General features: G+C 40.1%; 1 protein-coding gene across 1 annotated transcript in view; it reads left to right on the top strand.

Annotated features, from left to right (window-relative positions):
* The window catches only part of CENPP (centromere protein P), a 295669-nt gene that overhangs the window by 124239 nt on the left and 159047 nt on the right, over positions 1-12383 (top strand). The window lies entirely within an intron of this gene.

The raw sequence follows: 12383 nt of genomic DNA, 5'->3' as shown, positions 1-12383 counted from the left end.
ATGTTGTAGTAAACCTTATGTCAAAGAGAATCTATAATGGGGTGCCCAATCTTTTGGCTTCCCTGGGCCACATTGGAAGAATAAGAATTGTCATGGGCCACACATAAAACACACTAACACTAGTGATAGCTGATGTGTTAAAATAAATAAATAAATAAATAAATAAATAAATAAATAAATCACAAAAAAACTCATCATGTTTTAAGAAAGCTTACGAATTTATGTTGGGCCACATTCAAAGCCATCCTGGGCTACAGTGGGCCATGGCTGTGGGCTGGACAAGCTTGATCTATAAAGTGCTTCCCTTAAGTGAAAAGGCAGTGAAAGTTCTCAACTTAATAAGGAAAGAAAAAGAATGGTATGGTGAGAGTGCTAACATCTGTAGTAAGACCAAATCTCCTATCTGTAAAATTGTGAAGAAGGAAAAAGAAACTAGTTTAGTTTCCTGTTGCACCTCAAACTGCGAAAGTTATGACCACAATTAATGCATGATAATTATTTAGTTAAGAGGGAAAAGGCATTAAATCTGTGAGTGGAAGACGTGAACAGAAATGTGTTTTGGCTGACAATAATCAGGTTTTGTACTTGCTGTGGTTTCAGGCATCTACAGGGGATGTCTTGAAACATATCCCCCCATGGTAAAACCGAGACTATTGTTCAGTAAGTCCTCACTTAACATCGTCAGTGGGTTCTTTGAAACTGCGACTTTAAGTGAAATGACATATAATGAAACCAATTTTACCATAGGCTAATTGTTATCAAACAAGTGTTAAGTTCCTATGGCATATTTCTGGTTATAAAATCATCACCAAACTTCCTAATAAAGACCCAAAACACTTCTAATATTAAACATTGAAATAAATGTGAACTATCTGTATGTTTAAGAAAACGTTAATAAAAAACAAGTGCATGAATTTTTATCTTTTATTAGTCATACTTTTGGATGTTACATGGTATGTAACTACAGTGTTAAAATTAATCAAGCTACATATTTATCATCTATGTACTTTTCTATACATATATTAAATGTCAATACAAAGTTTATAAGAAGTTGACAATATGGATTCAACTACTAATTTATAGGAAATGCAGACAGAGGAATATGTTAAAGTACACCACAAGTACGCAATCAGCAAAATCTAGACTGTGGGAAATGCCTGTGAGGGAAACAACTTGGTTTCTCCATCAAATAAAATGTAAGGAATTAAAAAAGGGATGAAGGGGAAATGTATAGGTTAAAAAAGACTTAAAAGGTATATTGGCCGGGTGCGGTGGCTCACACCTGTAATTCCCACACTTTGGGAGGCTGAGGCAGGTGGATCACTTGAGCCCAGGAGTTCAAGACCAGCCTGAGCAACATAACAAGACTCCACCTCTACAGAAAATACAAAAATTTAGCCTGGCATGATAGCGCATGCCTGTAGTCCCAGCTACTCAGGAGGCTGAGGCACGAGAATCACTTGAACCGTGGAGGTGGAGGTTGCAGTGAGCCGAGATCGCGCCACTGCACTCCAGCCTCGGTGCCAGAGTGAGACAATTAGGAAACAAAGCAAAACAAAACAAAGACTTAAAAGATATATCAACTTATGACATCTGTATGGGCCTTATTTGGATACTGACTCAACAGACAAATGAGTTTAAAAATTGTGGAACAGTTGGCAAGTTGAACATTTGCTGGGTTTGATGATAGTAAGGAAATATTGTCAATTATTTTTTGGTATGGTAATTGTATTGTAGTTAACATTTTAAAAAGTAGAGAGAGGTATTCTTTCTAAGGCCAAAATAACCCCTACACCAAAATTTGACAAGGGCATCACAAGAAAATAAAATTGCAGGCCAGTAAACACACAAATAGTAAATAAAACATTGTAAGTTAAAATTTAGATATATATAAAAACAAGGCCGGGCACAGTGGTGCACACCTGTAATCCCAGAACTGTGGGAGGCCAAGGCAGGCAAATCTGCTGAGGTCAGGAGTTCGAGACCAGCCTGACCAACATGGAGAAACCCTGTCTCTACTAAAAATAAAAAAATTAGCCAAGCGTCGTGGCGCATGCCTATAATCCCAGCCACTTGGGAGGCTGATGCAGGAGAATCAGTTGAATCCGGGAGGTGGAGGTTGCAGTGAGCCGAGGTCACGCCGTTGCACTCCAGCCTGGACAACAAGAGTGAAACTCTGTCTCAAAAAAAAAAAAAAAAAGAAAAGAAAAAAATAAAAGATACTCCATTATGATCAAGTGGGATTTGTATCAGGAAATCTAAATTGGTTTGAAAAAGCCCAGTGTGATTCATAATATTAACAGAATAAAGGACAATTATATGAACATCTTAGTAAATAAAAAACATTTGATATGGTCAGGCACAGTGGCTCACGCCTGTAATCCCAGCACTTTGGGAAGCCGAGGCAGGCAGATCACGAGGTCAGGAGATCGAGACCATCCTGGCTAAAACAATGAAACCCCGTCTCTACTAAAAATACAAAAAAAAAAAATTAGCCAGGCATGGTGGCGGGTGCCTATAGTACCAGCTGCTCAGGAGGCTGAGGCAAGAGAATGGCGTGAACCTGGGAGGCGGAGCTTGCGGTGAGCCGACATCGCGCCGCTGCATTCTAGCCTAGGTGACAGTGTGAGACTCCTTCTCAAAAAAAAAAAAAAAAAAAAAAAAAAAAAAAAAAAAAAAAAAAAAAAAAAAACACTTGATACAATTAAATACACCATTATCATGATGAAAATTTTTAGGAAGATGACTTAATTTGATAGCGGGTATCTACAAAAATATCTGCCACTAATATAACATGAGGAAATACTCAACTCTCTTCTCCCCCAAAATTGAGAACAAGGCAAGAATATCTACTTTCATCACTCCTATTCAGGTTTATACTGGAGCTCCTAGCAGTGAGATACAGAAAAGAAGAAATAAAAGGTACAAAAGTAGGGAAAAAAGGAATAAAAACTAACTTTAACTACAGTAGACATAATTGTATTTTTGAAATCCCAAAAGAATATACAAGCAAACTATTAGAATTATTAAGTCTAATTCTAATCAGTCTAATCAGAATTCAGCAAGACTGCTGATTATAATTTCAATATAAAAATATCAATTTTTACCATATATTACCAATACATAATTGGAAAACAGAACTTTAAAAGATCATTTATAATAGCATCTGAGCTATCAGTAACCTGGGGTAACTAAAAAAAATGTGTAAGACTTTTATCAGAATACTACAAAACAATGCCAAGAAGGAAATTGAAGAATAGCTAGCTTGTTAATTGAAAGACTCAGTATTGCTAAGATGCCAGTTCTCTCCAAAATGATCAGAGATTCACTGCAATCTCAATAATAATCTCAGCTTGGTTTTTGTGTGATTTTACGTGCTAATTCTGAAATTAATATGGAAATGCAAAGGACCTAGAATAACCAAGACAATCCTGAGATAAAACAACAAAGAGGACTTAGTGTGTTACAAAGTTTTTTTTATTTGTTTTTTTTGTTTGTTTGTTTGTTTTTTGAGACGGAGTTTTGCTCTGTCCCCCAGGCTGGAGTGCAGTGGCACAATCTGGGCTCACTGAGACCTCCACCTCCCTGGTTCAAGCAATTCCCCTGCCTCAGCCTCCCAAGTAGCTGGAATTACGGGTGCACACCACCACGCCCGGCTAATTTTTTTGTGTTTTTAGTAGAGATGGGGTTTCACCATTTTGGCCAGGCTGGTCTCAAACTCCTGACCACAGGCAGTCCACCCACTTCGGCCTCCCAAAGTGCTGGGATTACAGGCATGAACCACCGTGCCCGGCCACAAAATCTTAAGGTATAGACCTATGGGATAAAAATTCAGGCTTAGAAATAGACATTGAACTCAGAAATAAACTCGACATATATGATTGCTTGATTTATGATACATATACACTGCAAGTCAGTGGGGATAAGATCTTTTCAATAAATAAATTATAAATTTTCCTAGCTAGTCCTATATTACTCAGCTTTGAGATACTGAATTTATTTTAATCAAATTATAATCATAGCATATAATTTACATTTCATACAGTGAGTATGAAATGAGGTGCCTCACTGTGGTGTGATTTTCCATTTCCCTGATGATTAGTGATGCTATCTTTTCATGTGTTTATTTGGCCATTTCTTTGGAGAAATGTCAGTTTAGATCCTTCAGCCATTTTTAACTTGGGGTTTTTAAGTGTTGAGTGGTAGGAATTTTATCCTAGATACAAGTCCCTTATTGATATATATGATTTGCAAAATTCTTCCATTCTATGAGCTTTTTTTTTTTTTCACTTTCTTGATCATGTCTTTTGATGGACAAAACGTTTTAATTTTGGTGATGTCTAATTTATGCCTTTTTTGCTTGTGATTTTGGTGTCACATCTAAGAAATCATTGCATAATCCAAACTCATAAGTATGTATGTCTGTTTTACGAGTTTGATAGTGTTAGCTCTTATGCTTATATCTCTGTCCCATGTTAAGCTCTGCATATGGTGTGTTGTAAATGTATTGTCCCAGCACCATTTGTTCACTATTAAAGTAATGTTGGGGGTGCCTGTGGGCGAGTGCCTGCAGGCAAAGCAGCATGAGGGAGGCTGCAGTGGGGAGAGGGCGTGTGCAAGCTGATGCATGTCAGCAGTGGCCTCTCTGCTGGAGCACTCTGCTAGTTAGGTGAGCTCCGCCACCACAGGAGCTGACACGGGCCCCTAGGAGGTACCTGGCAGCTGTACTGCAAGCAGGTGTGGCCAGGCAGGGGCCCCTGGAGAGACCAACAGACCAAACAGGGTCCAGTCGGACCAGCCCTGTCTCATGGAGTTCAGGTCCAGCAGTTCCCCTAGGGCCAACATCTCCTATGGGAGCAAGTTGAGCCTAGGGGGGTGGGCGTCCCTGTTCATGCTCCACTGCAGATGCTTCTGCACTAAACCCTCTGGGCTCCACACCAGCTGGAGTTCTGTGCCTACCACTTCTCTAAGTAGTTTTCTCTGCCTACTTAAATGTTCAAGGTGGTCACCAGAGGCCTCTAGTGAGAGTGGGTTGCTCCTTGTCTGTTCAGTCACCCCTTCTTCAAGCGTCGTTGGGGTCCAGTAATGAGTCCCCGTGCGCGGTAGCCCCATGCAGGGTTCCCAGCTTCCTTCCCCTTGAGCCTAGCATCTGTGTCTTCCCTCATCCGCTCTTAATGCCTTCCCTCTGAAGATCTGCTGGGAGTGAGCCAGTCTTCCTAATGTCGTGGTCCCTCCATTGGAGATGTTCTCCCTGGCTGCATCTAGTTGTCCATCTTGGAGCCTGACAAGCGTGTTTTAAAATTGACTGTAGTGATGGTTGTACAACCTTGAGTATAAAATTCAATGAATTGTGTACTTTAAAGGATTGAATTGTATGGTATATTAATTGTACCTCAATAAAGCTGTTGTTGGCCGGGCATGGTAGCTCACACCTGTAATCTCAACACTTTGGGAGGCCAACATGGGCCAGTCACCTGAGGTCAGGAGTTCAAGACCAGCCTGGCCAACATGGTGAAACCCTATCTCTACTAAAAATACAAAAATTAGCTGGGCATGGTGGCGGACACCTGTAATCCCAGCTACTTGAGAGGCTGAGCAGGATAATCACTTGAACCTGAGAGGTGGAGGTTGCAGTGAGCCGAGTTACACCACTGCACTCCAGCCTGGACAACAGAGCAAGACAATGTCTCAAAAAAAAAAAAAAAAAAACTGTTATTAAGATAATAATAGGGATGGAAGTATATGTGAAATGATTGGTTATAAATTAATCATTTTTGAAACTGAGTGAGAAGTACACAGAAGTTTATTATATTATTCTTTCTACTTTTGCTTCTGTTGTAAATTCTCCTTGGTAAAAAGGTAAAGAATAAAAGTTGCTAGCACTGTAAATGTAAAGAAAAAAAAGGTCTCCATCACTGGAAGTCTTAATACCAGGACTTTATACAAATGATTGTGCCTTGACTGTAAAGCCAAGGAATGGCATGTGCTTTTGTGCCTTAGCCTGAGTTGTCCCAGTGTTTCTGCCTCTTTAGGCCCTCTATAATTTCATTTTTTTTCTATATTCGGGTTCATTTTAAAGCAGCTCTTTGATTTTTTATTGTTTCTCCAAGAGAGATATAACTGCTTGAAATGTTTTCTTAGTTATAGCACTGGTCAGAGGTGATTGGGAAAATCGGTTTCAGAGCTCCTCAGAGCCTATGATAGAAACTATAATGAATGCCTCCAATAATAAATAATAAAAGTGCATTGGGGAAAAATGCCATTTGCCCCTACCTCTGTGTAATGTAGAATATACCAGTGTATCTCTAAATAGTAACTGTAGTCTGTTGTAGAGCTATAAGGTAAGGTGAGCTACTGGAGTGAAAGAAGATATAGCAGATAAAAACACATTGTGTTCCTAAGGTGTGAATAAATTTTTTTTCTTTTCCTTCACTAATAAGCTTCATTCAGAAAAATATATTGAACCAAGGCAGCATGTTAGCTTTGGGGAGGGGGAGAGAGGATGCAAAGATGACTAACACACAGTCCTTGCAACCAAGATGTCTAAAATCCTCTGGAGAATATGAAAGAACAGACCAAGCTGGGCAACAGAGTGGGACTCTGTCTCTTAAAAAAAAAAAGAAAGAAAAAAGAAAAGAAAAACAGAAAGAGAGAGAGGGAGGGAGAGAAAGAGAAAAAAAGGAATGAAGAGAAGGAAGGAAGAAGGGAGGGCTGGAAGAATAGTCAACTATTTATTCATCTCAGCTCAGTAAATCAGCACTTTACGTAAGATAAAGTAAACAGAGTAGCTACCTGTGGGGACATCTGGCCTTCTAAATGTTTTGAAACAAAGGAATGAGTTTCTTGCATGATTCAGCTTCGAGCTTAGCTTTTCCTCTTTAACATAGTGGAGCGGACCCCAGACTTTTTGGCACCAGGGACCAGTTTTGTGGAATACAATTTTTCCACAGACAGGCATGAGGGAGGAGGGAATGGTTTCAGGGTGATTCAATCGCATTACATTTATTGTGTACTTTGTTTCTATTATTATTACATTGTAATATATAATGAAATAATTATACAGATCACCATAATGTATAATCAGTAGGAACCCTGAGCTTCTTTTCCTGCAACTAGATGATCCCACCTGGGGGTGATGGGAGACAGTGACAGGTCATCAGACAGTAGATTCTCATAAGGAGCATACAACCTAGATCCCTCACATGTGCGGTTCATAATAGAGTTTGCGCTCCTATGAGAATCTAATGTCACTGCTGATTTGACAGGAGATGGAGCTCAGGCAGTAACACAAGCAGTGGGAAGTGGCTGTAAATACAGATGAAGCTTCACTCGTTTGCCCACCTTTCACCTCCTGCTGTGTATTCCAGTTCGTACCAGTTGTGGTCCATGACCCTAGGGTTATAGACCCCTGGCATAGTGAATTTGGGGTCCTGAGACCTTCTTTTCTTTTCACATATTCCAATAAGAATGTGATTGTGATACAGTGACTGAGGATAAAAAGGAAGGAATGGATGTAAGAAGCATGAGAAGGTAGGGCAGGACTTGGCACCTGGTTGTCCGTAGAGAGATGCGGGAAGGTTAGAAATCAGCTGAGCAACTCCTAGAAGTTTAGAACCTGCACAGCTGGGAGGAAGAACAGAGTCAATAGGGACCTTATGAGTTCGAAGGAAATGGTTTATGATGTTCATTTTGATTGAGTTTTATGCTATCAGATGTTTAAATTTGCTTCTGAAAGTTTGCTACTTATGAATGAGGTGAGTGTTTGAGATGTGGATTTTGAAGGACTCACCCTAAAGGTAATGATTACAATGGATTAAATTGTTAGGGAATAAAGAGAAGAGACCAAATGAAGGATATTGGGGAACACTAGCCACTAAAGGACAACCAGAAAAGCATAATGTGTGTTAGCAAAGTTGTAACCGCCCGACGGTTTCTTCCAGCCCGCTGCACAAATGAAGACTACAGCATTGTAGTAAAGAAAGAGTTTAATAGACACAAGGCTGGCCACACCATGTGGGAGATGGAGTTAGTACTCAAATCATCTTGTGGGTTAGGGATTTTTCTTTTTCTTTTTCTTTTTTTTTTTTTTTTTTTTTTTTTTTTTTTGAGACAGAGTCTTGCTCTGTCACCCGGGAGGCTGGTGTGCAGTGGCATGATCTCTGCTCACTGCAGCCTCCGCCTCCCAGGTTCAATCCTATGATTTCATCTCTAGGGGGGTGTAAGCTGTTCTCCTGTGGGCTGAATTGCTTCTGGATGGGGCCACAGGAATGAGATTGGAAGGTCCAGGTGAAGCCGTAGGTGTCAGCCATGCAAAAAAAAACCTGAAAACATATCTCAAAAAGCCAGTCTACAATAGTTATATTATTTGCAGGAATGGCTGACAATCTATGTCTACACCTTAGCAGAATCAGGCTCCTCTCTTCCCCCAGTTCATGGCCTTTCATTAGCTTTACAAAATAAGTTGAGTTTTGGGCAAGGTCTATTATCATTTAAACTATAGCCTAAATGTCTTCCAAAGTTAGCTCAGCCCAATAGCACAGTGATAATTTAAGGAAAGGGAAGATGGAGGGTGGGTTAGCTCAGATCCTTTTTACTGTCATAATTTTCTCATTGATATATTTGGAAAGGCGATTTCAAAGTGAACAGAGATTTTCAAGAAAAATAGTGTATCATCATAGTTAAAAGCATGGAGCTAGACTGCTGTATTCAAATCCCAGATCTGCCATGAGTGATTTAATTTCCTTAGCTCCTACACCTAAAAAAACAGATATAGCCAGGTGTGGTGGCTCACGCCTGTAATCCCAGCACTTTGGGAGGCCAAGGTGGGTGGATCACGAGGTCAGGAGATCAAGACCATCCTGGCTAACACGGTGAAACCCCATCTCTACTAAAAATACAAAAAATTAGCCGGGTGTGGTGGCAGGCGCCTGTAGTCCCAGCTACTCAGGAGGCTGAGGCAGGAGAATGGCGTGAACCCAGGAGGCAGAGCTTGCGGTGAGCCGAGACTGTGCCACTGCACTCTAGCTTGGGTGATGAGCGAGACTCTGTCTCCAAAAAAAAAAAAAAAATACCAGTTATAAGTAAAAGTACCTCATAGGGTTATTGTGAGGATTAAAAGTAAGGCATTTAGAAGAATGTCTGAAAATGTTCTTTAAACACCAGTGATAATGGTTTGGATCTGTGTCCCCACCCAAATCTCATGTCAAATTTTAATCCCCAGTGTTGGAGGTGGGGCCTGGTGGGAGGTGATTGGATCATGGGGGTGGATTTTCCCCTTGGAGCAGTTCTCGTGATAGTGAGTTCTCATGAGATCTGGTCGTTTAAAAGTGTGTGGCACCTCCCTTTTCTCCAGCCAAGTGAAATGCTGCTCCCCCTTTTCCTTCGGCCATCATTGGAAGCTTCCTGAGGCCTCCCCAGAAGCAGACTCCGCCATGCTTCCTATACAGCCTGCAGAACCATGAGCCAATTAAACATTGTTTCTTTATAAATTACCCAGTGTCAGGTATTTCTTTATAGCAGTGCGAGAATGGACTAATAAAATCAGTTATTATTGGCCAGGCGTGGTAGCTCACACTTGTAATCCCAGCACTTTGGGAGGCCGAGGTGGGCGGATCACGAGGTCAGGAGATCGAGACCACGGTGAAACCCCGTCTCTACTAAAAAAAAAAAAAAATACAAAAAATTAGCCAGGCGTGGTGGTAGGTGCCTGTAGTCCCAGCTACTCAGGAGGCTGAGGCAGGAGAATGGCGTGAACCGGGGAGGCGGAGCTTGCAGTGAGCTGAGATTGCGCCACTGCACTCCAGCCTGGGCGACAGTGAGACTCCGTCTCAAAAAAATAATAATAAAATAAAATAAAATCAGTTATTATTGTTTAATATTATTTGTATAAGATAATTTTGGGAAAATAGATTAAGGAGAATTGTTAGGTCAGCCACAACAGATTAAGGTCCATGTGAATAGAAATGTAATACAGACTGAGGTAAGGCAATTCTTTCAAAAAGTGATGGAATTGTGAATGAAAGAGAAATAGTATGGTAGCTTAAGGGAGAACAACATTGAAATTTTTTTTAAAAAGCTTTTGGAATGCTGGATGTGGTGGCTCACGCCTGTAATCCCATCTACTCTGGAGTCTGAGGCAGGAAGATCACTTAAGCTCAAGGGTTTGAGACCAGCCTGGACAGTTTGTGGAGAGCCATCATCTCAGAAAAAAAAAAAAGTTTTTGTTTTAATGACTTCTAAATACCTCATAATACTTAAAGAAAATCACTTCAGTAATTTAGTCCTTCATAAACCCAGTAAATAGTAAGTCACTTGTTTTCAATGTTTAATGGATTTTTCCAGTGGGTAATATTTTGTATTCACCAAAAAATGTGTTTTTGGCAGTAAATGTTAATGCAGTTTTGGTTGTTTATGATTTTTATTAGTGATTTGTTTTTTGCAAACTTAAAACCAAAAATGGCTAACAGCTGGAAGATGGAAAATACAAACATAAACCTCAGTGAATTAATTGCGGGGATTTCAAGAATCATTTTCCAGTATTTTAAAATTTTGGTTTTGTCTTTTCTTTTTATAAAAAGATTAACTTAGCTAATTTAAGCTCCACTATTCAGATCATAGATAAATCTGTTTTTTATTCTAACCTTGGTATTTACCTTATGATTTTAATGATTAATTTCAAGATGTTGGTTTTTTCCAATGTCAATAAACATTTTTTGCTTTTACATATGTTCTTATAAGTGCCATGATATCACAATTTTTTGTTACATTCTAGAAAAATTTATTTTGTTTATTAAAATAATTGAAACTTTAGAATATTTTAATTTTTGAGTGATTATTATAGTATTGTTTTATCTTTAAGGACTTCATGATCTTTTATTTTTCTTTGTAAGTGTTTATGGTTTACAAAGCATTGCATATATATTTTTATCATTTATTCTTCATAGCAACCTTGTTCAGTGTCGTCACCCCTACCCTTTATAGGTGAGGAAGCAGGCTCAAAGAGGTGGTAACTTACCCAAGACTATAAATGGAACTGGATTTCCAAGTCAAAGTTCTGCAACCCTGGGCACTACTGGTTCTAGCACTACTGGTGGTTAACCTTTATTATTAAAATCATACTATCATCCTCCCTCTACTCATACCATGGTCTTCCCTCTTTTTTTGCTCAAAAAAGTAGCAGTTTTGTTCTAGGTTTCCAGATATGTCATTTTAGAAATTGACTAACTTTCCTGTGAAGCCGTTGTTTGCAACCTGCTGAGATTTTGCCCTACCTTCCACCACTCCCCGCAGGGACATTTGTCAGTTTCTGGAGAAATTGTTGATTGTCAAAACCGTAGAGGTAGAGGGGAGGCTGGGCGCAGTGGCTCATGCCTGTAATCCTAACACTTTAGGAGGCTAAGGCTTGGAGGATTACTTGAAGCCAGGAGTTCAATATCAGCCTGGGCAACAAAGTGAGACCTTGTCTCCACAAAAAATTAGCTGAGCACAGTGGTATGCAGCTGTAGTCCCAGCTACTTGGAAGCCTGAAGCAGGAGGATTGCTTGAGCCTAGGAGTTTGTGGCTACAGTAAGCTATGATCACACTGCTGCACTGCAGCCTGGGCAATAGAGCAAGACTCTGTCTCTTAACAAAATAAAAAACAAACAAAAACCTGTGGGGGGCAGGGGATGCAGGTGTTACTGCCATCTAGTGTGTAGAGACCAGGGCGCAACTAAAAGATGTACAGGGCAGCCCCTGCCACAAAGAATGACCTGGCCCAAAATGTCAAGGGAGCCAAAGTTGAGTAACTCCACTGTGAAGAATAAGACTTTATTTACCCATTCTTAACCTCGAAATCCTAAACCCTCCATCTCTTGTGTATCTGTAATGTGGTTCTTTCCCCCTCACCACCAAGTTATTTAAAATCTTGTTTTTGAGGTAGTTTAATATAAAGGTGATTATCTTTCATAGCATAGGAATTACATGGTGTATTGTTATTATTATATGTATTAATAACATGTATTATTGTTATTAAGAATTTACATTAGGCCAGGCTCAGTGGCTCACGCCTGTAATCCCAGCACTTTGGGAGGCAGAGGCAGGCGGATCACGAGGTCAGGAGTTCGAGACTAGCCTGGCCAACATGGTGAAACCCCGTCTCTACTAAAGATACAAAAAATTAGCTGGGCATGGTGGCATGTGCCTGTAATCCCAGCTACTTGGGAGGCTGGAGCAGGAGAATCGCTTGAACCCGGGAGGCGGAGGTTGCAGTGAGCCGAGATCAGGCCACTGCACTCCATCCAGCATGGGCTACAGGGCGAGATTCCATCTCAAAACAAAACAAAAAGTAATAATAATTAACATTAATATTGCTCTAAACATGTTATATATAGATTAGAGTTTTC

This window comes from Nomascus leucogenys, chromosome 1a (genome assembly GCF_006542625.1).
Source record: "Nomascus leucogenys isolate Asia chromosome 1a, Asia_NLE_v1, whole genome shotgun sequence".
Classification (NCBI taxonomy): Eukaryota; Metazoa; Chordata; class Mammalia; order Primates; family Hylobatidae; genus Nomascus; species Nomascus leucogenys.
This window is presented reverse-complemented; position numbering and strand designations above follow the sequence as displayed.